The sequence below is a fragment of the Apium graveolens genome, chromosome 1 (assembly GCF_009905375.1).
Source record: "Apium graveolens cultivar Ventura chromosome 1, ASM990537v1, whole genome shotgun sequence".
Taxonomy (NCBI): domain Eukaryota; kingdom Viridiplantae; phylum Streptophyta; class Magnoliopsida; order Apiales; family Apiaceae; genus Apium; species Apium graveolens.
In genome coordinates this window covers 169,188,435-169,204,707 of record NC_133647.1, presented here as the reverse complement: position 1 = coordinate 169,204,707, position 16,273 = coordinate 169,188,435, and positions in this window count along the sequence as shown.

The window sequence follows — 16,273 nt, the reverse complement described above, 5'->3', positions numbered from 1 at the left end:
ATGGGAAGAGAGGAGTGAATGTTGCGAATTGTCTAAGGACCAAGACCATATTTTGTTCTTTTTATAGTAGCCAAACTAGATCTCATTGACCCTAATCAGAATCATATTGGGTATTACACATTATAAAGACCATATCGAAAAAGATGTTACTGGACCCTTTCTTTTGGACCACTTAATTAGTTCAAATATAGAATAAACATTAAATATAATTGTATTTAATTTGTAAGCCCATATATAGTGAATATAATAAAATATTCTAACAATCTCTCACTTGAGCTACAAATTATTCCAAACAACAATTACATTCAATAATATTAAGTACGCACAAAATTATTTATTCTTTAAAAACATCATCCTAAGTCAATCTGATCCATCTCATATATAAACATGAAACCAAAGCGACCTTCATCACATTGTTGTAACTCGATCCTCGATGATCACCATATAAAATATATTCAATGACATAGATCAAGTATGGATGTGTAACTGGAAATTACATGCAATGTGATCAGCCTATTTCCAATTCGTCCTTAATACTTTAGTGAGATCAGTCTTTATAATTTTAACTTTATGCCAAAATTAAAATTAAAAGAAATAACTCATTTAGAGTAACAGAGAGGTAAAACATAATTTCATTATGCAGAAACTCAAATCACATAATGCATCACAATAGTGTCAACATAGAATTGAGTACTGAATATAAGAACAAAAAAAACTCCCACTAAAACTGAAGATCCTCCAACGAGACACCCACCCACATGAGCAGTATGTCCATGAAAGACTTTAGGTGTTAAAGCTTTAAATAGTGGGTCTGCTATCATAAAATTTGTTATTAAATACTCAATAAACACTATCTTATTTTGCGATCTCTCTTTAATAACTAGATATTTAGTGTCTACATGTTTAGACATTAAAATATATAACCACGAGTAGATTTATACTATATACACAATAAGCAAAATTAAAAAAATCATAATACTTAATGATTTCCAAATTTTTGATTTTCGACAAACTAGCAAATAATATTGTTGTTCCTTGCAAGTATCTCATAACACGTTTAATTGCAATCCAATGATACATTCCGGGTTTACTCGAATATCTGCTTGACAAACCTATCATGAATGCCAAATTCGGCAGGGTACTACCTTGAACATATATAAAACTTCCAATAGTTAAAATATATGAAATGTTCTATATCTCTTTTACTTCTAGATGATTCTTAGGGCACTATTCGAGACTAAACTTGTCTCCCTTAGCAATATGAGTATTTATTTATGCACAATCTTTCAGTCCGAACTTAGAAAGCACCTTCTCGATATAGCTCTTTTGTGATAACTCAAAGAATACCATGAGACTGGTCTCGATGTATCTTAATTCCTAATACAAAAAAGGTATCACCAAGATCCTTCACCTCAAAAAATAATGTGTGTTAAATCTCTTGGTTTCATGAAAGAAGCTATATCATCGACATAAAACACCAACAATATAAATTTTCTCCCACTGAACTTGTGATATATTCATTTCCCATCGACATTGGACTCAAAACCTTATAAGACAATAGTTTAATGAACTTTGCAATTACACATACGGGAAGCTTGTGATTCCTTCTCTTTATAATCAATGCCTTCTTTATGAGTAAAATCCTTTGTGACTATACGCGCTTTATATCTTTCAATAGTGCCCTTTGAATCCCTTTTGGTTTTAAATATCCATTTACAATCAATCACTTTCGCACCTTCAGGCAACTTGACAATATCCCAAACATCACTATTCCTCATGGATTTCATCTCATCATTCATGGCATCAATCAACTTTTGACTATTAACACTCTGTCTGGCTTATTGGAAGTTGACTGGGTTATCTTCCATTACCCCTATGTCAAACTCATGCTCTTGAAGAAATAAAATATAATCATCCAGAATTACACTTCTTCTGTCTCTAGTGGATCTCCTAAGTGGCACTTTCTCTTGAGGTTGTTGAGTTTACTCTTCTTGAACATCATCCTGATTTTGAGTAAGAAACTATATATGTATATCTATATTGTTGTCTTGAACTATATAAGATAAAGAAACTGATTCTTTCTCAAAGACAACATCCCTAACTTTATCTTCCCCTTCAAACTCAACATCCTCAAGAAATCAAGCATTTTCCGTTTCAAAAAAAGGACTTCGTCAAAGGATCATAGAACTTGAAACCCTTTGTTTTCTCAGGATACCCAACAAAATAACAATTAACATTACTTGAGCTACTCAGTATGTAGGATGCAATCTCAAGTACATCTCCCTAGAGTGATTCAGGTAAAGAAAAGTGAATAATCATACTTCTTACCATGTCCTTAAGTGTTCTGTATCATCTCTCAATAACACCATTCATGAGTGGTTTCCCAGGCATAGTGTATTATGGGACGATTCTGCATTCCTCTAGGAATTTAGCAAAAGATCCAAGATGTTGTTCACCGAATTCGTCATACCAACCATAGTACTCACCACCACGATTAGATTTGACAGCTTTAATCTTCTGACCAAGCTGATTTTCAACTTCGGATTTGAAGACTTTAAACACATCCAAAGACTGTGACTTTTCATGTATCAAATAAAAGCACCCATATCAAGAATAATCGTCTATAAAAGTGATAAAATATTGTTGATCATTCAAAGAGGCTGTAGGGAAATGGACCGCTGTTATTCCTAATGAACTAACAATGAGATTTACAGAAGGGGGGTTGAATGTAAATCTCAAAAATTTTTCAAGTTTTGAGCAGTTTCAAAGGCTATGTGTTTAAGATAAACAAGTGTATGAATTGCTTTAAGCTAATACAGACAGATATATATTCAAACACTAATGTAAAGAACACAACAGACCTTAAAAACTTTTCTAGTGGATTGTTGTTCCACCAGAGATGGTATTTCAGAAAATCTGTGATTCAAGAAGTTGATCACAGCTGCGTCCTAGTACAAACTAGATAATTTTTCTCTCAAGATTTTTCTAAACAGCTCTGGAAAAATTCTTATCTAATTACTAGCTGCTGCTTGGTTTATATATCACCAAGTTTACAAGTGAAGACAAAGATAAAAATTACAATAATAAAATAAGTTCTCCACTTGTTTCTTCTCCATTTTACTCCAGTGCATTGTTGACTATTGCCTCTTTATACTAGAGTAGAACGGCTGCTTTTTCTGATGTTCCTGAAATAGGCTACCACATCTCAGTTGTCTCTGTCAACCCATGTGCCTCTGTTTGTAGGTACAACTACCACTTATCAACTGCTATTTAACAGAACATCCGTTGAAGCCTTCATCCGTTGATGGCTTTATCCGTTGATGTGTTAGCAGTTGAAGCTCTATCCGTTGATGCACTCATCCGTTGAAGGATGTTATCCGTTGAAGCTTTAGAGACATCCGTTGAAGCTTTGTTTCTCATCCGTTGAAGGTCTTTAAGTTATCCGTTGACACCATTTCATTTATACAAAATTACAAGGCATGAAATATTTACAATTGGCCTTCCGATCTGCATATCCTCTAGTAGTCAACATGACTTATAATTTCCCTCAACATTTAAGAATTATATCTCAAATTCAGAGACTGAAATGTGCTACAACACTAGACTTATTTCTAAGTAAAGCTACACCATCAACGGATAGCCAAAATGGTCTTATCCGTTGAGGCTACAAACACTAGATTTCTACTTAAGTGTTTTGTTAAACATATCATCAAACTAATGCACATATATTCCTAACAATCTCCCTCTATTTATGTCTATAAGAATTGTAGACATAAATTCAAGGTTAACTTGATGATAACAAAACACTTAACAAATATATGAACTGAAACTAAGTAGAAATTTAAAAGTGCTGCAAAAGTGTATGTACTAGAAGGTAATTGAAGATTTACAGTATTTCCAAGGGTGCTCCTCTAGCCTGAGCAAATCATCTTTTTCTTCTTTGTTCCCTGGTTTTCTTTCCTAGCCCTTTGTCATTTTCCTCAATTTGGAGTTGGAGTTGTCTGAAGAATTCAGCTTCATCTTCATCACTGATATCCAACTTAGATTGCATTTCTTTGAGAGTTTCATTGCTGGCAATCTTGAGTTGGTCTTCAAGTCTGAAAAATCTTCTGACTCCTTTATCATCTCTGAATTCCATCAACCAATGAGGTGATTTGTGAATTGTAGTTCCCCTTTCTTGAATGAGTAAGGTTCTGGGCAAAGCATTGGGCTCCCTCCAAGTTTTCCTTATGTTGGCAATCTTGTTGAGAATTTCAGTCTTGGCAGTCCTGGTAAAGCCAGAATCCTTTTGTATGGCTGAAAAAACTCTGATCAAGGTAGAGTAGCCTTCATTCAGAATCCTGTAGAGAGGCCATGTTCTTTCCCCAGCTCCTTTGTATCTGAACACCAATCTCTCTGGTAGCTGTCTGTAGGCAGCAATTCCCCTTACATCCTCCAGCTCATCCAGATAGAGTTCAATGTCTGAAATTTCTTTTATGTCACAGATGTGAACATAATCATCTTTAGAAATGGGTGGCTTAGGGTTAGGTTTATATTTTTGAGTGAATTTCTTAGAGTTTAGGGGAGGTGTAGATTTGGATTTTCTTTTCTGTTTCTTTGGTAGTGGAAGAGTGGTTAAAAAGGTAGGCAAATTGATGGTGTCCCAATCAATAGGTTCCTCCTTTTGGGATGATTGGTTTACCATGGATGTTTATAGTGGGATCAGCAACAAAGGGTTCAGGTATGGAAGGTAGAGATTTAGTTTCTTCAGTGTTGTCTTCACTCCTTCTATGTGCCTTGGCCTTTCTTCTGTTTCCCTTCTGCCATTCCTCTTTTTCCTCCATACTTTCACCAAATATACTCCCAAAAACCTCATCTAAGTTTGCAATCTTGTCTTCACCCCTGACTTCAATTCCTTTCTCATTTTCAACTAGACTTGACTTTAGCTTTTGTTCAAGCTTTGCTTGTGCTCTTTTGTCAGCCTTGAGTTTTTCAGCTTCTTTCTTTAACCTTTTGGTTTCTTCCCTCTTGGCTATTGAGAATTTGGGATGTCCTTGCATCACACATATGCTCTTTCCCTCTCTAAAGATAATAGCCATGTTTCTCCTTACTGCCTCATCCATGGTCTCCTTGTGTTTTATGATGCTAGCACCCAAAACTTTGTCTTCATCAGGCTTTGGAAGAGGAAAGTCCACTTCTTCCATTTGAGCAAAGTCTAGAGGGTTCTTTGTGGAGTCCTTGCTGGATCTAGTATTGGGCTTGAGAACCATAGGTTTTAGATTCTTGAAAGAAGTCTCTCCAACCTTATTTCTCCTTTCTGGCTTGTGCTCCATATTGATTGGTTCAATCTTTGTGCTATGTTTCACAGATATTGATTTATCTTGTATAGAGCCAAACAACTGTTGCACCCTTTCATCAATTCTCCTCCTTTGCTCTTTCACTTGAATTTCAGCTGCTGCTAGCTGGATTAAATCAATTCCATCAGGCTTTCCTTTGATTTGAATGATTGGAGAAGTAGTGATGGCAGGAACTAGCACTTTAGATATTTGGATTTTTGTAGATGGCTCTCCTTCCCCTTCCCTTTTACTCTCCCCCTTTTTGTTATCATCAAGGAGAGGGGTCAAGCCCTGTGCTTTTGCCAGCTGCATAAGTAGATTTGTTTGAGATTGTTGGTTGTGAAGAATGGTGGCCACCGAATCTTCAATAACTTGAACTCTGTCTTCCAATTTGGCCAGCCTCTTTTCAGTATGTGATTCCTTTTTCAATCTCAACAAAATGTCCTGCATTGTACCATAGGGCATGACTGAATCCAATTTTTCAGAATTGTAGGATTTCAAGTCAGCAATATCCTTTCTGAGTTCATCCACACTCAGATTCTGTCTTACTTGCTGTAACTTCATGAGATGCAGTGAGTCCAAGTGAGCTGTAAGGATAGCCTTTGTACCTGCATGAGAAGTTTTCTGAATGGCCTGTTGGATAGTACTGATTTGTTTGACTAAGGAGACATTGAATTGCTCTGTTGTATACTCCTTTGTTAAGGCCCATTCAGGTAGATTTGGAATAAAACTAGGGCCTTCATCTCCCCCTAAGTTCATGCTTCCATCAGAAGAAACAAAGTCATCATCATCAGAATTTACTCCAAATTCTTCAGATGACTCACCAGCTTTTGAAGGTATCTTGTTAATAGCAGCTTTGTCCCTTTGAAGAGATGCTGTTGTATGTACTAGATGTAGTGTCTTTTCTGCCTCCACATTGCCCTGTGCAGCCAATAATTGATAGGCTGAAACAGGATGAGTAAAAGTGTCAGCATCCAAGGAAATGTTATCAATTACAGCTTTATAATATTGCTGAAATTGTCTTTCCTTTTCAGCATCATTCACAATCATTGACTCACTAGCAATGGCTGGATCCATCCTTATATCTGCTGTACCTGCTTTTCTCTCATTTTCTCTATGTTCTTGCATCAGGGGCTCCCCCTGGCTCACACAACTCACTCCCTCACCTTCACATACTAAGGTGGTACTCCTCTCACTTACTTTTGCCATGCTGGAAAAAATAGCATGCATATTTGAGCTCTCAATCTCTCCTTTTGCCTGGGAGCAACCCAGCCTCTCACTCAAATTGTCACTCCCTTCCCTCAATCCTAGAAGTGATTGTACAGTAATCAAGTCTTCTACACTTGGAATTGTTTCAGTTGTGTGTGTAGAGACTATCAACGGATGCGGAATAGCCGTTGAAGGTGAAACTGATGGTATCAACGGATAACTGTTGTTAAGCTTATCCGTTGAAGAACAACCACTTGTCAACGGATGAGTGATATCCGTTGAAGAAGGAAAAGAAGTAGAAATTGAAAGTGATATAACTGTTGAATCTGTGTAGATTGATATGAGTTTTTGTGACACAGATCCTTCAATTACATCTGAAAGAATTTGCGGGTGATCCAACAAATTATCTAAAAGATGATGATCACCTGTATTTGAGTGGGGCTCCTCCCTGAGTTGTAAAGAGGGAAAATCAGGAATTGATGGGAATAACATATCCACATCTAGAGATGGTGATGAAGTGTGTGGTGATTGATGTGTGTTAATTGTGAGAAAATGGGGCTGTGACTCCATATTTGTTGGAGCCACATCAAACTAAGTTTGAGAAGGCATAGATACATATGGATGTATCTGTGCAGTTTGTGCACCCTGTGTAGAAGATTGGGTTCTGGCTCTCTTTCTTCTAATAAAGGCTTTTGTTGGTGAGTGTTTGGCTTTATTGTCCCTCCCTCATTTGTTCTGTGTTCCTGGTTGGGAACTATTTTCAATAGTTACATCCTTTTGGGAGGATGCAGCTAGGGATATGCTAGTAACCTTTTCAACCACCACAGCTTTTTGAGAAACTGTGGCTTGGCTAGCTTGGGAAGCACTTATCTCTCCTTCCTTATCCTGGGGGTTTCTTTGATGTTCACCCCTCCCCTCACCACTCACACCCTGTTCACTCCCCTCAGGGTTAATGGTAGATGTTACAACTGTTGTCTTTTGAGAAACAACAGAGGTGGTTTTCTTTGTCTTTGATTTTGAAAGTTTAGTTTTGGTGACCTTGGTAGGAATCTGTTGGGGCATTGTCACAGATTCCATGGCCACACTAGAAGATAAAGAAATAGAGGGGTTGGAAGAAGTAGGAATTGTAGAAGCAATTACCTCACTTACCTGAGGTGCATTCATGATTGGTAAATATACCAATGGCACACTGCTGTTGAGATCCATTCTCAATAAATCTGCAAGAACTCTTTTCTCTTGTGCCCAGCACTTGAGTTTATTATTCTCATTGGTTATGACCAAACCTTCAGCAACATGGTTAGCCAATAACATAAAGAATCTAGCATATTAGATGTTATTAGATCTATTAGCTTTGTTACCTAATCTAGTACCCAATTCTAGCATAACATAGTTGCTAAAATTAAAATACCTATCAGAAACAAGCATAAAGAGCATATTAACAAGAGATGAAGTTATGGAATCAAAATTGCTAATTTTACCAGAGAAAACCTTGATAAAGGCATCCCCAAGAAAACTCCATTCTTTCCTAAGGCCTTTTCTTTTAATACTCCCTAAACTAGCAGAGTTAAGAGAATAACCTATGGAATCTAACATGCTGGATACATCATTATCAGTGTGTGGTGTCATGACATTGTTCTCAGGTAATTTAAAACATGCTAGTAAATCATCACAATTAACACAGTGATTTTTACCTTTGAGGGTGAAGGAGATAGTCATATCTATTGAGTTGAACTCAGCAGTTGTCCAAATCTCCTCAACTATTTCACAGTAAATCGTTGGGGCTTCCAGCATTGCATAGCTAAGTTTACAGTTTTTGATGAAGTCCATCATTTTGTGATAATCGGAGTGGGCTTCATTCTTTTCTACCAAAGCTATGAAATTGTTCTTCTCATAGATGAATCCAGATTGAGACATAATCTTTACTACTGGTGCCATTGTTGTGAGTAGAAATTGCAGAGAATAACTTGAAGGTTTTGCAGAGAGAAAATGGTAAAAGCTTTGAAATTTCAAGAAAGCGTAAAGTAAAAATGAAAAATCAGAAGGGCTTATATACTTTCTCAAATTAGAAAGCATAAATAAAAGATTAAACAATAAATATATGTAAGTGAATTTCAGCCGTTTAAGAATAAACTGTAAGTATTCTAAAAACTACCTTTAAAACAAATACATACAGCTGTATGTATGAGTATCAACGGTTAAGACAATAGAATCAACGGCTGTGAAACACCTGAATCGACTGATGTGATATTTCAACGGATAAAGTAAACTGTCATCCGTTGAAGAGCACTTCAGTTTTATCCGTTGACGGATAAAGAAATTCCAGAAATGTATATGTCTTTCAACGGATAATGAACATCCGTTGACAGAACAATTTTGACTTTCAACGGATAGGGAATATCCGTTGATGGAATAATCTGTGTTAAAAATCAAATTTGTTCTAGCAGCTAATACATTTCAGGCTTCAATTCAAATTGCAATAAGGACATGAATTTTAAGAGTAATTAAGCATACCTAGCTCACTTACCAATCTTGTGAATGTTGATTCATCAAGTGCCTTGGTAAATATGTCTGCAATTTGTTGTTCACTTGGAACAAAATGAAGTTCCACTGTACCTTTCATCACATGTTCCCTAATGAAGTGGTACTTGATATCAATGTGCTTGGTTCTTGAGTGCTGCACTGGATTTTCAGTAATGGCAATGGCACTTGTGTTGTCACAAAATATTGGAATTTTGTCAACAGTCATATCATAGTCAAATAACTGGTTCCTCATCCATAGTATTTGTGCACAGCAACTACCAGCTGCAATGTACTCAGCTTCAGCTGTTCATGTGGAAACAGATTCTGCTTCTTGCTGAACCATGATACAAGCTTGTTCCCTAGAAATTGACAGGTGCCTGTTGTGCTTTTCCTGTCTATTTTGCAACCTGCATAATCTGCATCTGAGTAGCCAATTAGATCAAAACCAGACTCTCTAGGGTACCAAATTCCTAGATTTGGAGTCCCCTTGAGATATCTGAAAATTCTTTTAATAGCCACTAAGTGAGATTCTTTAGGGTCAGCTTGAAATCTAGCACAGAGGCATGTAGAAAACATTATATCAGGTCTACTAGCAGTTAAATATAAAAGTGAGCCAACCATGCCTCTATAATTTGTAATATCCACAGAATTTTCAGCCTTGTTTAATTCAAGCTTAGTGGCAGTGGCCATGGGAGTTTTTGCAGGTGAACAATCCATTAAGTCAAACTTCTTTAAAAGATCATAAATATATTTAGTTTGACTAATGAAAATTCCACCACTAACTTGTTTAACTTGTAACCCAAGAAAGTAAGTTAGCTCTCCCATCATGCTCATTTCATATTTACTTTGCATTAATTTAGCAAACTTTTTACAAAGCTCATCATCTGTAGATCCAAATAAAATATCATCTACATAAATTTGTACAAGTATCTTAGAGCCATTAACATTTCTAAAGAAGAGAGTTTTGTCAACAATACCTCTTGTGAAATGATTATCTAGAAGGAACTTTGACAAAGTCTCATACCAGGCTCTAGGTGCTTGCTTTAGTCCATAGAGTGCTTTCAACAGATAATACACATGGTCTGGAAAATTTTGATCTTCAAAACCTGGAGGTTGGCTTACATAAACTTCTTCCTCCAATTCCCCATTTAGAAATGCACTCTTGACATCCATCTGATAGACTTTGAAATTGGCATTAGCTGCATAGGCTAGAAAGATTCTGATGGCTTCAAGTCTTGCAACTGGAGCAAATGTTTCATCAAAATCTATTCCCTCTTGTTGAGAATAGCCTTTAGCAACCAATCTGGCTTTATTCCTTATGACAATGCCATTTTCATCCATCTTGTTTCTGAATACCCATTTTGTGTCAATGGAACTCTTGTTCTTTGGCTTGGGTACCAGCTTCCAAACTTTGTTTCTCTCAAATTGGTTCAGCTCTTCCTGCATAGCTAATATCCAATCTGGATCCATTAAGGCTTCTTCCACTTTCTTAGGTTCCTCCTGAGATAGAAAACTACTATACAGACATTCATTTTGAGTAGCTCTTCTTGTTTGCACTATAGATGATACATCACCAATGATCAGTTCAAAGGGATGATTCTTGGTCCATTTCCTTTGAGGTGGAAGATGTGCTCTAGATGAGGTGGCCTCAGTATTGTCGTGATGTAAGACAGAGTGTTGATCAGTTGAAACTCCCCCTGAGTTGTTGGTCCTTTGCAGGGAACTTGGAGTTCTATCAACTGATGATGTAAATCGATTATCCGTTGATGAACTATGATCAACGGATGCTTCATTATGTACTTCAACGGATGATGCACTATGTCTTTCAACGGATACTGCATTGCCTCTTTCAACGGATGCAGAATTCTGTGCATTATCCAAGGGCATATCTTGAATCCCTTTTGAAGTGTCATTTCCATCAACCTCCTCTTCACTATCATCACAATATATCTCAATGTTGTCAAATTTGAGTCTTTCATGGTGTCCCTCATCTGTTAGTCCATCAATCTTTTTATCATCAAACACAACATGCACAGATTCCATAACAATGTTGGTTCTTAGATTGTAGACCCTATAAGATTTTCCAGCTGAGTAACCAACAAATATCCCTTCATCAGCCTTTGCATCAAACTTCCCTTTATGGTCAGATTGATTTCTCAGTATAAAGCATTTACATCCAAAGACATGAAGAAAGTTTAGAGTTGGTTTTTTTCTCTTGAACAACTGATAAGGAGTCATGCCTTTAGCTTGATTGATCAAAGAAATATTCTGAGTGTAGCAGGCATAATTAACAGCTTCAGCCCAGAAATATGTTGGTAACTTTGATTCTTCAAGCATTGTTCTGGCAGCCTCAATTAAAGATCTGTTCTTTCTTTCAACTACCCCATTTTGCTGAGGTGTTCTTGGAGCTGAGAACTCATGCATGATTCCATTTTCTTCACAGAACAGCCTTATTGTCAAATTCTTGAACTCAGTTCCATTGTCACTCCTGATATTCCTAACTTTCAAGTCAGGATGATTATTGACTTGCCTGATGTGATTGATAATGATTTCACTTGCTTCATCCTTTGATCCAAGAAAATAGACCCATGAAAACTTTGAGAAATCATCTACAATCACCAAGCAATATCTTTTTCTTGCAATTGACAATACATTGACTGGTCCAAACAAATCCATATGTAGCAGCTGTAATGGTTCATCAATTGTTATTTCAAGCTTCTTTTTGAATGATGCTTTCCTTTGTTTGCCTTTCTGACAAGCATCACACAAACCATCCCTTGAGAATTCAACAAGAGGAATTCCTCTAACTAAGTCCTTTTTGACTAGATCATTCATTGTCTTGAAATTCAAATGGGATAGCTTCTTGTGCCATAGCCAACTTTCAACTGAACTTGCTTTGCTGAAGAGACAAGTAATAGATTCTGCATCTGTAGAGTTGAAGTCAGCTAAGTACACATTTCCTTTTCTAACTCCAGTTAAAACCACTTTGTTGTCTTTCTTACTGGTGACAACACAGGCTTCTGAATTGAAGGAAATTATATTCCCTCTATCACATAGTTGACTGATGCTCAGTAGGTTGTGCTTGAGACCATCAACTAATGCAACTTCATCAATTATGACATTCCTTGTTGGAATCAAGCCATATCCCATAGTAAACCCTTTGCTGTCATCTCCAAATGTTATGCTAGGGCCAGCTCTCTCCTTAAACTCTGTGAGCAGGGAGAAATCTCCTGTCATGTGTCTTGAACAGCCACTGTCCAAGTACCATAGATTTCTTCTTTTTCCCTGCACACCATAAAATCAATCAAGTTGATTTTGGTACCCAAGTTTCCTTGGGTACATTCTTGTTAGCCTTTCTCCTAGACTTCATTCCTCCTGCATCTTTAGACTTAGGTAACTTTGAGTCAACCTTGATCTTAGATGTAGTTGGTTGAGGTGTAGGGTTAGTCACAGAATCATTTAACACATTTGGAATTTGATAAGGCATGGATTGTGCAAGCATGTTATTCCATATTGGCATATTGTATGGCATTTGAGGCATACTAAATGCAGCAAGATAAGGATTGTTAAAATATGGCATGTTTGCAAAATGTGCATAAGGATTCTGTTGAGACATAACAGGCATAACATGCAGAGGTGATGCAGACATATTAGGCATGGAAGAGGGTACAGGAATGGGAGTTTTCTTAATAGATTTGTAATTAGCAGATAGATGATTAACACTACTACAATGCACACAGCTTTTTCTAGGAGCATACTTATCAGGTGTGTAATTGTTATGTTTGTTAACCCCTACCTTCCCATTTCTGTTAGATTTCCTTTTAGTTTCCTTTTTATCCTCAACCACTTTGAGCCTATTCTTTAACTGTTCTAAGGTCATGTGCCCTATATTCACCTTACTGACATCTTTGGATGTGCTTGCTTCTCCTTTGACAAAGTTCTTGGAAGTTGTACCAAACTTTTTGTTGAGTTTCTTTAGATTTTCACTTTTAGAAACATCTGCCTGTTTTAATTGAGGAACCTTCAACGGATGCTCCTTTTCTTCCTTCAACGGAAAATTTTCATCATCCGTTGATTCCACATCCGTTGACAGCCCATCAATTAATTCCAGTTTCTTTTTGTTTTTATCCCAGGCAGTCTCACAGAATGATTCAATTCCTTGGACCTTGGCAATTTGAGCACTAACATCCCTAGATGTCTTTCAGGCTTTAATCACCTCTTGCTCTCTCTCTAATTGATTAGAAAGTATTTCTACTTTCTTAACAGATTCAGCTAGTTCATTTTCAACAGATATACAATGTAGCTTAGTTTTCTCTAGGTCAATCAACTTATCTTCTAACACAGCATTTCTATTACTTAAAAACAAATTATTCTCTTTAATCCTACTATTTTCTTTAGCAAGAGATTTAAGAGACACACGCAAATGATACAGTTCAGTAGACATGTCATTAAAAGCATCATTGCACTCTTCTTTAGTAAGCTGTGTTAAATCAGTAGTGATTACCTGGTTGCTTGATGAACTAACTTCATTTTCCTCAGAATCAGCCATGAGAGCCAAGTTGACATATTCCACATCTTCATCCTCTTCTTCTCCATCAGTTGCCCAGTCTTTTTCTTGAGTAATGAAAGCCCTCTCCTTTTGCTTGAGCAGATCAAAATATTTCTTTTTGTAATCTACTTGGTCAAATTTCTTCTTTTCAGAAGTTGGCTTTCTGCACTCACTTGCAAAGTGTCCACTTATACCACAATTGAAACACTTGAACTTGGATTTGTCCACCATGTTCTTATGAGGTTTAGTGGCTCTAGTGTTTTTCCTAAATTTCATCTTTGCAAATCTTCTGGACAGAAAGGCAAGATGCTCATCAATACCATCAGAGTCATCTTGGCTGGAGTTGTCTTCATTCTCAGCAACTTGCTCCTTACCCTTGCTTGATTCTGATTTGCTTGTGCCATCTTTGGAGTTTAATGTAGATCTCACAGTTTCTTGTCTGCATTCTTTCTCATTTTCAGCTACCAAAGCAACTGAACCTCCTTTCTTTCTTCCCTTCTCCAATACCTCATCCTGTTCCAGCTCTAGTTCATAAGTCTTCAAGATTCCATATAATCTTTCAAGAGTGAAGTCCTTATAATCTTGAGAGTTTCTCAAGGAGACAGTCATGGGTTTCCATTCCTTTGGCAAGGATCTTAAAAATTTACGATTTGAATCCTTCACCTGGTACACTCTACCATACAGCTTCAGTCCATTCAACAGCTTTTGGAATCTATTGAATGTCTCATTTAAAGATTCATTTTCTTCAAAATGAAAATACTCATACTGTTAAATGAGAAGCTGCATTTTGTTTTCTTTTACTTGTTCTGTACCTTCACACAGTAGCTGAACTGTGTCCCAAACCTCTTTGGCAGTTGTGCAATTTATCACATTATCAAACATATCCTTGTCAAGACCATTAAACAAAATGTTCATAGCCTTCTTATCCTTGTGGACTTCTTCTGTGTCTTCCATTGTCCATTCTGCTCTAGGTTTTGGAATGGATTGACCAACAACAATTGTGGCTGTAGCAACTATGGCTACTTTGTGGGGAATGTGAGGACCATTCTCAATGCAGTTTACATAACCTTCATCTTGGGAGAGTAGATGAAGGTGCATTTTCACCTTCCAATGGTGATAACTGTCTTTGTCAAGGACTGGGATTTTTACTTCAATATCCTTCTTACTCATCTTTGTTAGTTTCCAAGATCTTTAAACTCTTTGTGTGTCAAGAGCTAGCTCTGATACCAATTGTTATTCCTAATGAACTAACAATGAGATTTACAGAAGGGGGGTTGAATGTAAATCTCAAAACTTTTTCAAGTTTTGAGCAGTTTCAAAGGCTATGTGTTTAAGATAAACAAGTGTATGAATTGCTTTAAGCTAATGCAGACAGATATATATTCAAACACTAATGTAAAGAACATAACAGACCTTAAAAACTTTTCTGGTGGATTGTTATTCCACCAGAGATGGTATTTCAGAAAATCTGTGATTCAAGAAGTTGATCACAGCTGCGTCCTAGTACAAACTAGATAATTTTTCTCTCAAGATTTTTCTAAACAGCTCTGGAAAAATTCTTATCTAATTACTAGTTGCTGCTTGGTTTATATATCACCAAGTTTACAAGTGAAGACAAAGATAAAAATTACAATAATAAAATAAGTTCTCCACTTGTTTCTTCTCCATTTTACTCCAGTGCATTGTTGACTATTGCCTCTTTATACTAGAGTAGAACGGCTGCTTTTTCTGATGTTCCTGAAATAGGCTACCACATCTCAGTTGTCTCTGTCAACCCATGTGCCTCTGTTTGTAGGTACAACTACCACTTGTCAACTGCTATTTAACAGAACATCCGTTGAAGCCTTCATCCGTTGATGGCTTTATCTGTTGATGTGTTAGCAGTTGAAGCTCTATCCGTTGATGCACTCATCCGTTGAAGGATGTTATCCGTTGAAGCTTTAGAGACATCCGTTGAAGCTTTGTTTCTCATCCGTTGAAGGTCTTTAAGTTATCCGTTGACACCATTTCATTTATACAAAATTACAAGGCATGAAATATTTACAATTGGCCTTCCTATCTGCATATCCTCTAGTAGTCAACATGACTTGTAATTTCCCTCAACATTTAAGAATTATATCTCAAATTCAGAGACTGAAATGTGCTACAACACTAGACTTATTTCTAAGTAAAGCTACACCATCAACGGATAGCCAAAATGGTCTTATCCGTTGAGGCTACAAACACTAGATTTCTACTTAAGTGTTTTGTTAAACATATCATCAAACTAATGCACATATATTCCTAACAACCACTATATCGGTATGTATTAAATATAAGACATTAGTACTCATGTTGGCATTTACTTTCCTTATGTTTGTCTATTTACCCTTAATACGCTCAATGCATACACCAGTATTCATGTTGGCACTTAATTTCCTTATGTTTGTCTGTTTACCCTTAATATGCACAATGCATATATTAAGGTCTGAATTAATCAAGAGATTCAAGTATTCCATAAGACGTAAATTTCTTTATTTTTCCTTTAGAGCTATGTCTTAAACTCTTATTTCATAACATAACAGAATTCTTTATCGATAATTTTCATTTTGTACTTCTTGATGTTATTTGCAAGGTTTCGTTAGATGAATCAATTACATTCAACATATACAAATTAATAATCAAAGAACCAGTTGCAACT